A 16,530-nucleotide genomic window follows, 5' to 3' on the forward strand; every position below is an offset into this window, starting at 1 on the left:
TGGTAAGCTTTCTCACTGTAGCATCTCCACACTCCGCTTGTTCCCCGTCGACTACCTTCGGCTTCACACTAAAGGTCTTGAGCCATAAGCCGAAGTGTGGGGGAATATGAAGAAAGGCCTCGCACGCGATAATGAACGTCGATATGTGAAGGAAAGAATCTGGGGCTAGATCATGAAAATCTAGTCCGTAGTAAAACATGAGCTCCCGAACGAAGGGATGAAGAGTGAATCCTAGCCCTCACAGGAAGTGGGAGATGAATACGACCCTCTCACCGGATCTGGGAGTAGGAATAACCTGTCCTCGAGCAGGAAGCCTGTGGAGGATCTCCGCGGTCACGTATCTGGCCGCACGGAGCTTCGCAATGTCCTCCTCTGTAACAGAGGAAGCCACCCATCGGCCTTGTGGGCTGGGTCCAGACATGATTGGGCAGCTTGAAGCAATGAAGTCGAACCTCGGGTGCTAGAACTCGAAGTTGGAAGGGCCAAGGAAAGGGTCGACGTAAAATAAGACGGCCCTTGACCCCTTTATAAAGGCAATGGATATCAAACACCTCCTCCTAAGCCTGAAAACCTGCCTATTACGATGGGATCATTCCTATGGAATGGTTGGGTTACTCATGCTTATATTGATGAGAATCCCGTAATAAGGGGACACGATCTCTGTTTCGACAAGACGTGCCAATAAAAACCGCGCCTCGAAACATGGAACGACAGGACAAGAAATAGTTCAAAATAATGACCTAGCAAACATGATGTCACATTACAAAAAGTTGTTGGAGGATTGGACTCGTGATATATTATATTCTCCACGGTTGTGTGTGGCACTTATGTTACAGATCCGGACACGTTCGTCACATCCGTAGACTATCTTGGAGTATTCGGAAAGGGGAACCCGCCTTGCAATGCCGAAGACAATCTGCCCGCTGGACATGTCGTCATTGAAGCCTGGTTCAGGGGCTACTGAGGGAGTCCTGGACTAAGGGGTCCTCGGGCGTCCGACCTATTAGACATAGGCTGGACTGACGGGCTGTGAAGATACAGAGACTAAAGACTCTACCCATGTCCGTATGGGACTCTCTTTGATGTGCAAGGCAAGCTTGGTGTCCGAATATGAAGATTCCTTTCTCTTTAACCGACCTTATGTAAACCTAGATCCCTCCGGTGTCTATATAAGCCAGAGGGCTAGGTCCGTAGACATATATCCTCATAATCATAATCAGACAGGCTAGACTTTTAGGGTTTAGCCATCATGATCTCGTGGTAGATCAACTCTTGTAGTACTCATATTCATCAAGATCAATCAAGGAGGAAGTAGGGTTTTACCTCCATAGAGAGGGCCTAAACCTGGGTATTGTCTCCTGTTACCATCGACCTTAGACGCATAGTTCGGGACCCCCTACCCGAGAACCGTCGGTTTTGACACCGACACCTGCCCTTCGAGGTCGGCTGCCCTGCCTTTACACGGGAGCTGCGGCAAGTACGTTGGCCGTCCGTTCGCACGTTCAAGCCAGACATACTCGAGAAGTATGACGGGAGGCTGAACCCAACAGAGTTCTTGAGCATCTACACCATCGCTGTTCAGGTTGCCGGGGGAAGAGATGAGAAGGTGTTCGCCAACTATTTCCCTTTTTCCCTCAAGTCCAATGTGAGGTCTTGGCTGATGCATCTACCATAGAACTCCGTTTCGTCATGGGCAGACCTATGCCATGAGTTCATCGGTGCCTTCACCGGTGGCCACCAAGAGCCCGGTAGGCCCAGCAACCTGCAGGCGCGGCGACTTGCAGCTTCTCTAGAAGAAGGAAGGAGAAACCCTCCGTAAGTATTTACAAAGATTCAGTAAAGTTCAAAAATATTCCAAATATCCATCCGACAGCTATTATACCAGCCTTCCAGTTAATGTGCGCAACCGTCGCATTCATTCCAAGATGAATGTGCAGTTACCCAAGACTGTGAAGGAGCTATACACACTAGGGGATAAGTGTTCTCGGATGGAGGAAGGAATGAAGTTGCTCGGAGAGGAGGATTGCATCAATGTTGATGCTGAGGATGAAGATCAATCAACTAGTCAGAGAAAGGGCAAGAAGCACAGTAAGAAGCTGAGAGATAAGGCAGTAATGACTATAGAAGGATCAGGCACACCTAGTACCGACAAGAAGGCCAAGGTTGAGGCTCCCGGCAAGGAAGTTTCCACGTGCGCTGCATGCCGGGAGGCCGTTGCCGAGGAAAAAGTTGGGAAAGGTGATGGGCCATACTGTATGATCCACTGGACCAAAGGCCTCGACCTTCAGGAGTGTTATCAGGTCGAGCAACTTGTTAAGAAATAGAGGGCAGAGTATGATAAGCGTGATAAGGAAAAATGTCAGAATGCTCCTGGCGGTAAGGGCTGAGGCGGTGAAGCAAATCGCCCCGGCAAACCCTTTTGGAACCAAGGAAAACCCGCCAGGGGCCAAGAGAATGAAATCTGTGATGATGTGAGTGATGAGGGGAATGAAGAGGAAACCAGTGAGTAGGAATTTCAGAGGGCCACTGACGCCCTATGCATTGATGGAGATGCATCTTTAGACACCTCTCATCGCCAACTCAATCGATGGGCGCGAGAGGTCAATGATGTGGAGCCGGCGCCAGAGGCCCATCATCTTTCATGAGGAGGACCACCCTGGCCATACCATAGCGGTAGGGTGTCTTCCTTTATTGGTCTCCCCAACAATTCGCAACCTCAAGGTCACAAAGATGTTAGTGGATGGTGGGGCCGGGTTCATTCTGATTTCCCTAGCAGTCATTAACAAGCTTCGGATAGGAGAATAAGAGCTAGAGGTTACCAGCATGTTTCAAGGAGTCAATCCCAGTAGGAGCCATCCTAAGGGGAAGATTACGTTGCCGGTGATGTTTGGGGGAGAACTGAACTATCGGACTGAGAAGATTGTGTTTGATGTGGTTGATCTCCCCTTGCCGTACAATGGGATTCTGGGATGCCCGAACCTGGTTAAGTTCATGGCGGCATCTCACTATGCTTACAACACTTTGAAAATGCCTGGGCCACTAGTTGTCATGATACGTCTCCAACATATCTATAATTTTTGATTGTTCCATGCTATTATATTATTAACCTTCGCTGTTTTATATGCATTTATATGCTATTTATATGATATTTGGGACTAACCTATTAACCTAGAGCCTAGTGCCAGTTTCTGTTTTTTCGTTGTTTTTGAGTATCACAGAAAAGGAAAACCAAACGGAGTCTAATTGACCTGAAATTTCACGAAGATCATTTTTGGACCAGAAGAAGCCCATAGAGTACCGGAGATGGGCCAGAAGAGTCCCTACCCCCTGGGCGCGCCCCCGTACCTCGTGGCCACCTCGGGGACCCCCTGACTTGTTCCCGACTCCAACGCCTCTTATATAACCCCAAACTTCCAGAAAGAAACCTAGATCGGGAGTTCCGTCGCCGCAAGCCTCTATAGCCACCGAAAAACAATTGGGACCCTATTCCGGCACCCTGCCGGAGGGGGGAATCCCTCTTCGGTGGCCATCTTCATCATCCCGGCGCTCTCCGTGACGAGGACGGAGTAGTTCACCCTCAGGGCCGAGGGTATGTACCAGTAGCTATGTGTTTGATCTCTCTCTCTCTCTCTCTCTCTCTCGTGTTCTTGATTCGGCATGATCTTGATGCATCACGAGCTTTGCTATTATAGTTGGATCTTATGATGTTTCTTCCGCTCTACTCTCCTGTGATGAATTGAGTTTTCCCTTTGAAGTTATCTTATCGGATTGAGTCTTTAAGGATTTGAGAACACTTGATGTATGTCTTGCATGTGCTTATCTGTGGTGACAATGGGATATCATGTGATCCACTTGATGTATGTTTTGGTGATCAAATTGCGAGTTCCGTGACCTCGTGAACTTATGCATAGGGGTTGGCACATGTTTTCGTCTTGACTCTCCGGTAGAAACTTTGGGGCACTCTTTGAAGTTCTTTGTGTTGGTTGAATAGATGAATCTGAGATTGTGCGATGCATATTGTATAATCATACCCACGGATACTTGACGTGACATCGGAGTATCTAGGTGACATTAGGGTTTTGGTTGATTTGTGTCTTAAGGTGTTATTCTAGTATGAACTCTTGAATAGATCGATCAGAAAGAATAACTTTGAGGTGGTTTCGTACCCTACAATAATCTTTTCGTTTGTTCTGCACTATTAGTGACTTTGGAGTGACTCTTTGTTGCATGTTGAGGGATAGTTATACGATCCAATTATGTTATTATTGTTAAGAGAACTTGCACTAGTGAAAGTATGAACCCCAGGCCTTGTTTCAACACATTGCAATATCGTTTTCGCTCACTTTTATCATTAGTTACCTTGCTGCTTTTATATTTTCAGATTACAAAACCTTTATCTACCATCCATATTGCACTTGTATCACCATCTCTTCGCCGAACTAGTGCACCTATACAATTTACCATTGTATTGGGTGTGTTGGGGACACAAGAGACTCTTTGTTATTTGGTTGCAGGGTTGTTTGAGAGAGACCATCTTCATCCAATGCCTCCCATGGATTGATAAACCTTAGGTCATTGTAACATCCCAAATTTTCAATTTGAAATGTTATACATAGGTCATTCATGCATATCATATTTTGTGCATTTCGACTTCCGTGATCCTCGAAATTCTAAGCAACTCAAGGAACCTCGGAGAGAGTTGGGGGATTTCACCGTTTTGCATATTTGAATTTTATCAAATATGGAAACAAGGATCACTTTGGTTTTAATAGATTTTCTCTCCGAAAATATTTCATACCAAAATATATGAGAGGAGATAATATGACTTCTCCAAAATAAATGAAATATTGGAGTAAAAATATTAAAATCAATTTGCATATTTTATTTGGATTTTATCGCAATTTTATTTGAATTAGGAAAAATATGTGTTTCTTCAAAATTGCATTATAGGCCCAAATAAATGTTCACCTTGTTTATTTCGGGATTTTTGGAGTCCATTTAATATTTCCTTTCTTTGTTTTTCTGCGTGGAATAATTTTTAAAAAAAAGGGGGGGCACCGTCTTCGGGTCGTACCCGGCCTGGACTCCACCCGGCCGGCCTCCTTATAAGCCGCGCCCCCGAGCCCCCCCCCCCAGCCCACGAGCGCCCGCAAACCCTAGCCGCCGCCACCGCGCCTCGATCCACGCGCCGCCGTGCCGCCGCCGCCGTCGTCACCGTGCCACTGCTCACCGGAGTTAGCGCCGCTGCCACCGTCACGCATCCCAAGGTTGCCGCCGGTTTTATTTAGAAAATCGTATGGTTTTTTAGAAACCCTTGGTTATTTTTTTCTTAGATCGGTTTTATTTTTTCCCCGGTTTAGTTATTTACCGAACGCTTGTTCATACGTTCATTTTAACGAACGGTTCTCACCCGTTAGTCACAAACAGCGAACGTTCGTTCGTTAGCCTGTTCGTCAGTTTTTCTTTTTCCAGGATTTTTCCACGATTATTTTCATCGTGATCTCTGCCCTAATTTTCAATCTAGTTTATCTTTTTGCTCATTTATCAGAATCAGGAGATTCAAGCGCCTAGATCTTCATCTAAAATCCCTCTTTCCGTTTAACCAACTTGAACAAGATTTTGATACTGTAAAATTTGACCTTTGTCCAGATTAGTAATCAGATCTTGTTTCTTTCGAAGTTTAAGTTTCGGTGCTTCGTTTGATTTGATTCTTTTTCAAACCAGAGTTCTTAAGTTGAACTTTTTGGTTAGATCTTCTTATTTGAGATTTACCCGTGCATCTTTGCTTGATTGCTTATGTATGCTATTGTTTGTTTGCGATGGAACACCTGGAGTGCGAAGCGTGCTACTACGATTCTTTAGGATTTGCAGATCGTCAGCAAGGCAAGTAACACTTTGATCATACTTCTTTCATACCTAGTTTTATGCATTAGTTCAAATCCTCAGATCTTGCATGATTAGGATGTGTTTAACTTGTGGGTATTGGGAAGTAGATGATGAGGTAGAACCTATTACCTGTTTTATTATCAAACCCTGGGAGTTACTTCTATGTTATGCTTATACTGCTATGCTATGCTCGTAGACGTGGTTTGGGTTTGAGAAATCCATGACAGATGTGAGATTGTTAATTAATGGTTCAACTTAGGGTGGCAACTTTAATAAACATCTTGGTGGATTGCTTGTTTGGGCACCTAGGGATATACCAGTGTTGTCCAGGAGATCCCGGGGATATACCGTGCGATCCTCCTATGGTCTGCCATGCAGGCTCAAAGGGATCATGAGATTATTCATGTTGGAAACTTCCATGTGTAGCCACAAGCCATTATGGGCTCTGGCATAGTTGAGTATGTTGTGTGACCTCTTTCAGTGGTGGGCTAGCAGATGTAGAGGGAAAGTAGGTGTAACTTTCCACCCGGAGTAAAGAGTTAATGCTTCTGAAAGACTGTGTCTCGGTCATCCGTTTCTCAAACACCACGTAGTGCGATAAATCCAACGGAGGATATTGATTCTTGTGGGGGAAAGTGTGCAAACCTCTCCAGAGTGTATAAACTAATCATGGTTAGCCGTGTCCCCGGTTATGGACAACTTGAGTATCTAGTACTTGGATTATCCCGCTGTATCTCATGACTCTAAACTAATTTGTTGGGTTGATAATTAATTTTAATTGGGATTGAGATGGGGGTACCATTCTCAATGTTTCAACTATCATGATTGTTAAATAAAAAATTTATTCCTTTGTTGTAGGAAAAAATTAGCTTTTCGCAAAAACCATATAACCATAGAGCCTCCACCAGCCATATATGCGTGTAGTGTTAGCATATAGCTATTCATTGTTATATTGTGTTACATTGCCAGCATATTCCATGTGCTGACCCGTTTTCGGGCTGCAACGTATTATGTTGCAGACTTTTTAGACGAGGAGTAAGTCACGATAGGTCGTTTGTCATGCACTCAGCTATGCCGTTGGAGTTGATGGACTCACTTTATCTTCCAAGCCTTCCGCTGTTATTGTATTAGATGGCCTTAAGCCATATTTATTGTAATAAGCTCTCTTTTGAGACATTCGATGTAATAAGTGTGTGATTGCTACTCTGTTATAAATCCTTCGAGTACTGTGTGTGTTAGCATTACCGATCCAGGGATGAAACTGAAGCACAGAGACATGACCGTTTGAGGTTGGGTCGCTACAAGATGGTATCAGAGCACACACTGAATGTAGAACACGGCCACTAAGAAAAGCCATAGGTCACTCTTCTCTACTCATTTCTGACTCCTCTCCATTTCTACACTTTAGGATGGCAGACTCGAGGAACAAGTTTGCACAACCGGATGAAGACTCACCTTTTGGACGACACTTGAAGGAAGTCACTAGGCACCTGAACATTGGAATACCAAGCTTCACCGGGACCTACAATGCCACTTTACCAGAAGAGGAGCGATGGATGATTCGAGTTCAAGTTCCAGGAAGGACATTCACACCAGTTACGGATCCTATAGAGTTTTCCTTTGATGCACCACTTGGAGTCTAGGCAAGAGCATGGCAGCCCACATTGCTATGGGATGTATTGGATAAGTCTACAAACAAGAGCTGAAGAACACTGTATGCCAGATATGTGGGCGCCGAGACGAGCAATGGGAGATGATCAACACCAAGAGGGATAGATCCATTGCAGCATTCATCCAGGAGTTAAACGAGCACATTCGACGCTAGGAGAACCAGATATGCGCAAGCATGATAGATTTGAAGAAGGCGTTGACAAGGATCACCGAGCTTGAAGAGGAACTCAAGTCTACACGCGACAATTATGAGGAGGAAATCATCGTCCTAGTGGAGAAGAATGATGACCTAACAAGGAAGCTAGGAGTTTTCATGGGAGACCCCGCGCCAGGAGGAGAAGACGATGAACCTAAGGAGATTCGTTCTGAAGACTACATCATCATCGACGACACCGACTCCGACCCCGACGATAGCAATGATGACTATGAAGACGAAGCTGGAGCGGATATCATGGAGTCTTCCACCAAACAATATTTCTAGATGACCACCACATGACTAGTAGTTTTTCCCTCATGTATATAGTAGTAGTCCGAGCACTTTTAATGATAGTTCTAGACCGTTTGTATGCCCTTGCTTGCTTGATTGAGTGATATGATATGATTGTGTTTGTCTCATGTGCATATGGGTAGTGCTATCTCACTAGACCTCAATCTATTCTAAACTCTTCCCTCTAAACCCATCAGATGCCTCTGAGATGTGACCCCGGTTTTGCTTTCCCACCGGAGGTCACTCAGTTGATCCAGCAGCAGAATACACTGATGCAGTTGTTAGTTCAGAATCAAGGCAACAACAACAGTAACCCACCGCCACCACCTCCAGTTGACAACTTAGGCCGTTTTTTGAGGCTGCAGCCGCTAGTGTTTTCCAGTAGCACGGAGCCCATAGTTGCTGATGATTGGTTGCGCAGGATAGGAAGGGAGTTGACCACCACAGGTTGCACAAATGCCAAGAAGGTGCATTTTGCCGCACAACAATTGGATGGACCAGCAGCCACATGGTGGGAGAATTACACCATCACTTTTCCTATAGCCAATGTCACTTGGGAGCAGTTTCAGCAAGCATTCCGCACAGCCCACGTATCCATTGGATCTATGAGCATGAAGAAGCGTGAGTTTCGCAACTTACACCAGGGAAATCATACTATTGCTCAGTACGTAGATGAGTTTAGTAAGCTATCTCGTTAGGCCCCTGATGATGTGGCCACAGATGCCGTGAAGCAGGAGAAGTTTATGGAAGGGCTGAATGATGAGATGAGCATGCAGTTGATGGTGGCAACATTCAAAAACTACCAGGAGTTGGTAAAAAAGGATCTTATGATTGAAGGGAAGCAGCAACAGATAGAGCACCGCAAGAGGAAGTATGGATAAGGAAAGTACAACTCTAGAGCTCAGCAGAAGCCCCGTCTCACCCCGAACTCGAGAGGACTTTTCCATAACCATGGAGGCCACACCCACAATGGAGGAAGTTCGCATAATCATAATGGCCCAAGGAATGGGAATGGGAACGGAACAAGTAGCAATCAGAACTGCTCTAACCCAACCACACCCGCCAAGAAGGATCAAAGTCACATTACTTGTTTCAAGTGCGGGAAGACTGGGCACTACGCCAACGATTGTCCGGAATTGAAGAACGGCAATGGCAATGGAAGCGCTAGGAAGAAGCCCAACCCTTTCAACAGAGGACAAGTGAACCACGTGAACATGGAGGAAGTTGAGGAGCAGCCAGATGCAGTTATCGGTAAGTTTTTGGTTAAGTCTTTTACTGCAATTGTTCTTTTCGATACTGGTGCATCGCATTCATACATATCAAGGGGATTCATGGATAAGTATAAGTTTCCCACTAAGGTACTTAGGACACCCATGTTAGTAAGTTCACCAGGAGCTGAGTATATGGCAAGTCAAGGATGTTTTCAGATGCCATTGACCATTGGAAGACATGTTTTCCCCTCAGACCTGATAATTTTGGAGTCACAAGGATTGGATGTGATACTAGGAATGGATTGGCTATCGATGTATGGGTGAAACATCGATTGCGCCAGTAAGTCGATTCTTCTTACCACCCCGGAGGGAAAAAGGATCAAGTATGTTTCCAGGCATTCGCCAAGGAGAACCCAAGTACATTCTCTCATGGGAGTTATTCAGGAGGAAGTGCCTGTCATAAAAGATTAGCCAGATGTATTTCCAGAGGAGTTACCAGGCATGTCGCAGATCGAGACATTGAGGTTTTGATAGAGCTATTGCCAGGCACCGGGCCAATATGAAAGAGACCATACTGGATGCCCACAAATGATCTGGAGGAGATCAAGAAACAGATTAAGGAGTTATTGGAGAAAGGTTACATTCGACGAAGTTCATCACCATGGGGAGCCCCAGTGCTATTGGTGGAGAAGAAGGATAAGTTCCTTAGGATGGTTGTTGATTATCAGGCCTTGAAAGAAGTAACGATCAAGAATAAGTACCCACTGCCGATGATCAATGATTTGTTTGACCAGCTGCAAGGAGCAAAGGTGTTTCTGAAGATCGACCTGCTATCAGGTTACCACCAGTTGAAGATTCGAGAAAATGATATACCTAAGACAGCGTTCACCACAAGATATGGGCTATATGCATATACGGTTATGTCATTTGGACTAACGCCCCCGCCTATTTCATGAGTATGATGAACAAAGTGTTCATGGAGTTCTTGGATAAGTTTTTCGTGGTGCTCATAGATGATATCTTGGTATACTCAAAGAATGAGGAGGAACATAAGGAGCATTTGCGTTTAATTCTCGAGAAGCTCAGAGAACATCAGTTATATGCCAAGTTTAGAAAATGTGAGTTTTGGTTGAAGGAAGTTGGATTTCTTGGACATGTTATATCAGGAGAAGGTATAGCAGTGGACCCTACCAAGGTGAAATCAGTCACTGAGTGGTTGGCACCCACCTCAGTTGGAGAGATCCATAGTTTTCTTGGACTCGCGGGATACTATCGGAGATTCATTTTAAATTTCTCTAAGATTGCAAAGCCTATGACGACGTTGTTGAAGAAGGACACCAAGTTCCATTGGACTGAGGAATGTGAAGCAAGTTTCCAGGAGCTGAAGAAACGTTTGACTACAGCCCTAGTGCTGATTTTGCCGGATATACGCAAGGATTTCCAAGTGTATTGCGACGCCTCTTGCTTAGGACTTGGAGGAGTACTTATGCAAGACGGAAGAGTTGTTTCATATGCCTCACAACAACTTAAACCGCACACGAGTTGAATTATACCACGCATGATTTGGAGTTAGCATCTGTAGTGCATGCACTCAAGACCTGGAGACATTTTCTTATTGGAAATCATTGTTATGTGTACACGGATCATAAGAGTTTGAAGTACATTTTCACCCAGAAGGAGTTGAACCTCAGGCAATGGAGATGGTTGGAGCTTATAAAAGATTATGATATGAAGTTGCACTATCATCCAGGCAAGGCCAATGTTGTAGCAGACGCCTTGAAAGGAATTAGCAGAGGATCTCAGGGAACTTCGTTTGGAGATAGTTCCTAAAGGTTTTGTTACAACCATGGAAGTGCAGTCGACATTGTTGGGAAAGATTCGAGAAGCTCAGAAGGATGACAAGGATATTGCCGAGTATGTAGCCGTATGTGATGTATGTCAGAGAGTGAAGGCAGAACATCAGAAGCCAGCAGGACTACTGAGCCTACGCCGATACCCGAATGGAAGTGGGACAAACTTGGCATGGATTTTATCACCGGATTACCTAGGACCCGATCGGGATATGATTCTATCGGGGTAGTAGTGGACCGCTTGACCAAAGTAGCTCACTTTATCCTAGTGAAAAGCACTTATACAAGTGCGAAGTTGTCCAAGATATATATGACCAGGATCGTATGTATACACGGAGTTCCAAGGACCATCGTAACAGATAGAGGAACATAGTTTACTTCCAAGTTTTGGCACCAGCTGCATCAGACATTGGGAACCAGGATGGAGTTCAGTACAGCTTTTCACCCATAGACAGATGGATAGACAGAGAGAGTCAGTCAGATTCTGGACGACATGCTGAGAGCTTGTGCACTAGACTATGGATCTAGTTGGGATGATAATTTTCCCTACACAGAGTCCTCGTACAACAATAGCTACCAAGCCAGTTTGAAGATGGCACCGTTCGAGGCCCTGTATGGAAGAAGGTGTAGAACACCGTTGATGTGGGATGAGGTTGGATACAGACAACTGTTTGGACCCGATTTGATTAAGGAGTCCGAAGAGAAGGTTAAACTAATTCGAGATAGACTTAAGATAGCTCAGTCAAGACAGAAGAGTTATGCAGACTCAAAACGCAATGAGGTAGTCTATGAAATCGGAGACAGAGCATATCTAAGAGTGTCACCACTTCGAGGAGTTAAACGATTTGGAGTTAAAGGAAAGTTAGCCCCGGGATTTGTGGGATCGTACCGTGTTTTGGAACGCATGGGAGAGGTAGCCTACAAGTTGGAGTTACCCGAAGGATTGTTGGGACTTCATGATGTGTTTCACGTTTCCCAGTTGAAGAAGTGCCATGCAGGGATGGCCGATATCCCTCTGAGTGATACAGTGCCACTGGAAGCAATACAGTTGGATAGTGATTTGACCTACGAGGAGAAACCTGTCAAGATTCTTGAGTTTGCGAGTCGAGTTACCCGTGGCAAGGTTATCAAATTTTGCAAAGTTCAGTGGAGCCACCATACTGAGGATGAAGCCACTTGGGAACGAGAGGATGATCTACGGAAAGACCATCCACACCTATTTTCTAGCCAACCCGAATCTCGAGGACGAGATTCATCTTAAGGGGGGTAGGTTTGTAACATCCCAAATTTTCAATTTGGGATGTTATACATAGGTCATTCATGCATATCATATTTTGTGCATTTCGACTTCAGCGATCCTCGAAATTCTAAGCAACTCAAGGACCCTCGGAGAGAGTTGGGGGATTTCACCGTTTTGCATATTTGAATTTTATCAAATATGGAAACAAGGATCACTTTGGTTTCAATAGATATTCTCTCCGAAAATATTTCATACCAAAATATATGAGAGGAGATAATATGACTTCTCCAAAATAAATGAAATATTGCAGGAAAAATATTAAAATCAATTTGCATATTTTATTTGGATTTTATCGCAATTTTATTTGAATTAGGAAAATATGCATTTTTAAAAATTGCATTATAGGCCCAAATAAATGTTCGCCTTGTCCGGCTTATTCTTAGAGGACGGGGAAATTTTATTTTGGGATTTTTGGAGTCCGTTTAGTATTTCTTTTCTTTGTTTTTCTGCATGGAATAATTAATAAAAGGGGGAACTGACTTCAGGCTGTACCCGGCCTGGACTTCACCGGGCCGGCCTCCTTATATGCCGCGCCCTCAAGCCCCCCAGCCCACCGGCGCCCGCAAACCCTAGACGCCACCTCCGCGCCTCGATCCATGCATAGGCGCACCGCCGCCGCTCGCCGTCGCCACCGCCCGTCGCCGATGCCGCTCGCCGCCTCCATCACGCATCCCGAGGTAGCTACCAGTTTTCTTTAGAAAACCGCATGGTTTTTTAGAAACCCTCGGATATTTTTTTCTTAGATCGGTTTTATTTTTTTCCTGGTTTAGTTATTTAGAGAATGCTTGTTCGTGCGTTCGTTTAAACGAATGGTTTTCACCCGTTAGTCACAGACATCGAACATTCGTTCATTAGCCTGTTCGTCAGTTTTTATTTTTCCAGGGTTTTTCCGCGATTATTTTCGATCGCAATCTCTGCCCTAATTTTCGATCTAGTTTATCTTTTCGCTCATTTATCGGAATCAGGCGATTCAAGCGCCTAGATCTTCGTCTCAAAGCCCCCTTTCCGTTTAACCAACTTGAACAAGATTTTGGTACTATAAAATTTGACCTTAGTCCAGATTAGTAATTGGATCTTGTTTCTTTCGCAGTTTGAGTTTCGTTGCTTCGTTTGATTTGATTCTTTTTGCAAACCGGAGTTCTTAAGTTGAACTTTCTGGTTAGATCTTCTTATTTGGGATTTACGTGTGCATCTTTGCTTGATTGCTTATGTATGCTATTGTTTGTTTGCGATAGAACACCAGGAGTGCGAAGCGTGCTACTATGAGTCTTTAGGATTTGCAGATCGTCAGCAAGGCAAGTAACACTTTGATCATACTTCTTTCATACCCAGTTTTTATGCATTAGTTCAAATCCTCAAATCTTGCATGATTAGGATGTGTTTAACTTGCGGGTATTGGGAAGTAGATGATGAGGTAGAACCTATTACCTGTTTTATTATCAAACCCTGGGAGTTACTTCTACGTTATGCTTATACTCTATGCTATGCTCGTAGACGTGGTTTGGGTTTGAGAAATCCATGACAGATGTGAGATTGTTAATTAATGGTTCAACTTAAGGTGGCAAATTTAATACACATCTGGGTGGCTTGTTTGTTTGGGCACCTGGGGATATACCAGTGTTGTCCAGGAGATCTCGGGGATATACCGTGCAATCCTCCTATGGTCCGCCACCCAGGCTCAAAGGGATCATGAGATTATTCATGCTGGAAACTTCCGTGTGCAGCCACAAGCCATTATGGGCTCTCGCATAGTTGAGTATGTTGTGTGACCTCTTTCAGTGGTGGGCTAGCAGATGTAGAGGGAAAGTAGGTGTAACTGTCCACCCGGAGTAAAGAGTTAAAGCTTCCGAAAGACTATGTCTCGGTCATCCGTCTCTCAAACACCACGTACTGCAAGAAATCCAATAGAGGAGATCGAGTCTTGTGGGGAAAAGTGCGCAAACCTCTGCAGAGTGTATAAACTAATCATGGTTAGCCGTGTCCCTGGTTATGGACAACTTGAGTATCTAGTACTTGGATTATCCCACTGTATCTCTTCACTCTAAACTAATTTGTTGGGTTGATAATTATTTTTAATTGGGATTGAGATGGGGGTACCATTCTCAATGTTTCAACTACCATGATAGTTAAATAAAAAAATTATTCCTTTGTTGTAGGGAAAAATTAGCTTTTCACAAAAAACATATAACCATAGAGCCTCCACCAGCCGTATATGCATGTAGTGTTAGCATATATCTATTCATTGTTCTACTGTGTTACATTGCCAGCATATTCCATGTGCTGACCCATTTTCGGGCTGCAACGTATTATGTTGCAGACTTTTCAGACGAGGAGTAAGTCACGATAGGTCGTTCGTCATTCACTCAGCTATGCCGTTTGCCGGGGATCTGATCCACGAGCACCTATGGGACCGGCGGACCGAGTCCCTTTCGGTTCGGCGGGGGCGAGGGTCGCACGAAGAGCGGATCGAGGCGAAACACACGAGCAGTTTACCCAGGTTCGGGCCGCACGGATGCGTAAAACCCTACTCCTGCTTTGTGGTTTGTATTGAGTTCTTGCTCGGGAGCGCTGAGTGCTACAATACACCCCAGCAGCTAACGAGACCGAGCGTGAGTGTTTTCTTTTTCTTCCCCCTCCTGCTATGTTGCGCGTGGGCCTCCTTTTATATGCTCAAGGGGTCACCGACAGGTGGCAACGTAGGCATGGGTAAAAATGGAAAGGTGCCGCGGTTGGTACAGCTACCAGCTATAGTGTATCATACCTAACCCTGACGGCAGGGGACAAGGGCATTAAATGCCCGTCTGCGTCGCCTAAATAGTGCAAAAGGGACCGTCAGGGACGCCACCGCTCGCCACGATGGCAATCTTGTCAGCGCCGCTTGCCACCGCGCGCCGCTGGCTGCATAGCCTCCCGCCACGTACGCCTGGAAGGGTCCTAGAGCGACACGTTGGTGGATGTGCTGGAGCGCGGGCACAGAGTGGTGGCTTGCCGCGGCAAGCACCTTGCCGCAGCAAGCGCCTTGCCGCGGTCGTTGTCTTGTCGCGTCCGGGAGCTTGTCGCTCACCGGGCCTTGCCGGGACGCGTGGCGCGTCGTGGCAAGCTCCTTGAGATGCCTTGGTTGGCCTTCCCGGCAAGCTCCTCTTGCTGGGGTCTTGAGGTGCCTTGGTTGGCCTTCCCAGCAAGCTCCTCTTGCCGGGGTCTTGAGGTGCCTTGGTTGGCTTTCCCGGCAAGCTCCTCTTGCCGGGGTCTTGTCTCCTTGGCTTGGATACTTTGTCCTTGGATGGCTCCAAAGGAACCACGGAGGTCCTTGGCGGTCACCCGGCAAGCCTTGCCGCGGGATGCTGCGACTGCCCGTGCACAAGTTCGGGATACTAGGGTACCCCTACTCTAGTACACCGACAGGAGCCCCCGGGCCTGGGCCATACACGGTGCCGAGCGCTGTTGGGCCAGGCCCAAAACAAGGCACGTGCACGCGCGGCCGCTGACGACGCCGCTGCCACTGAAGAAGCAGCCGGCGCTGATGATCCCGCCGATGACGAGGCCGCCAAAGCTGCCGCCGCAGTAGCTGGCGAGGGGTCTGGCGATCGCACTGACGGCCCTGAGGCCGCAGGAGCGCCAGGCGCTACGCCGACCGCCGACCTGTCCGCCGCTGCCGCAGCGCCAGGCTCCGAAGAGCCCCAGCCAGGCGTCTTCTTGAAGGCCGGCGATGGCGTCTTCATCAACCTCCCCTGGGCGTCAAGCTCCAGGGCGCCGGTCGAAGGAGAGATATTTGACGGAGAGGTGCTTGCCTCCGCTGGGCTGACGCTAGTTGATGCGCCGAGCAGCAGCAGCGGCAAGCCTGAGGAGGAGCGGCTGCTGCGGAAGCTGTTGTCGCTCTACCGCGCGCGGCAAGCCAAGCTGGACTCCCGCGAGGCGCTTGTCGTGAAGGCAGGAGTGGACATCGAGAAGCGCGCGGAGGAGCTTCGGGGTCTCCACCAGGAAGCTCGCCGGTCCCTGGCAGAGGAGCGGGAGCAACTCGCCGAAGCGCAGAAGGTCTTCTTCCTCGAGAAGGCCGAAGTCGAAGAGCAATAGCGGCTTGCCGCTGAGAAGCTGTCTGCGCAGGAGGGCGAGCTGGCGCAGCTGAAA

Source organism: Triticum aestivum, chromosome 6A (assembly GCF_018294505.1).
Source record: "Triticum aestivum cultivar Chinese Spring chromosome 6A, IWGSC CS RefSeq v2.1, whole genome shotgun sequence".
NCBI classification, from domain to species: Eukaryota; Viridiplantae; Streptophyta; class Magnoliopsida; order Poales; family Poaceae; genus Triticum; species Triticum aestivum.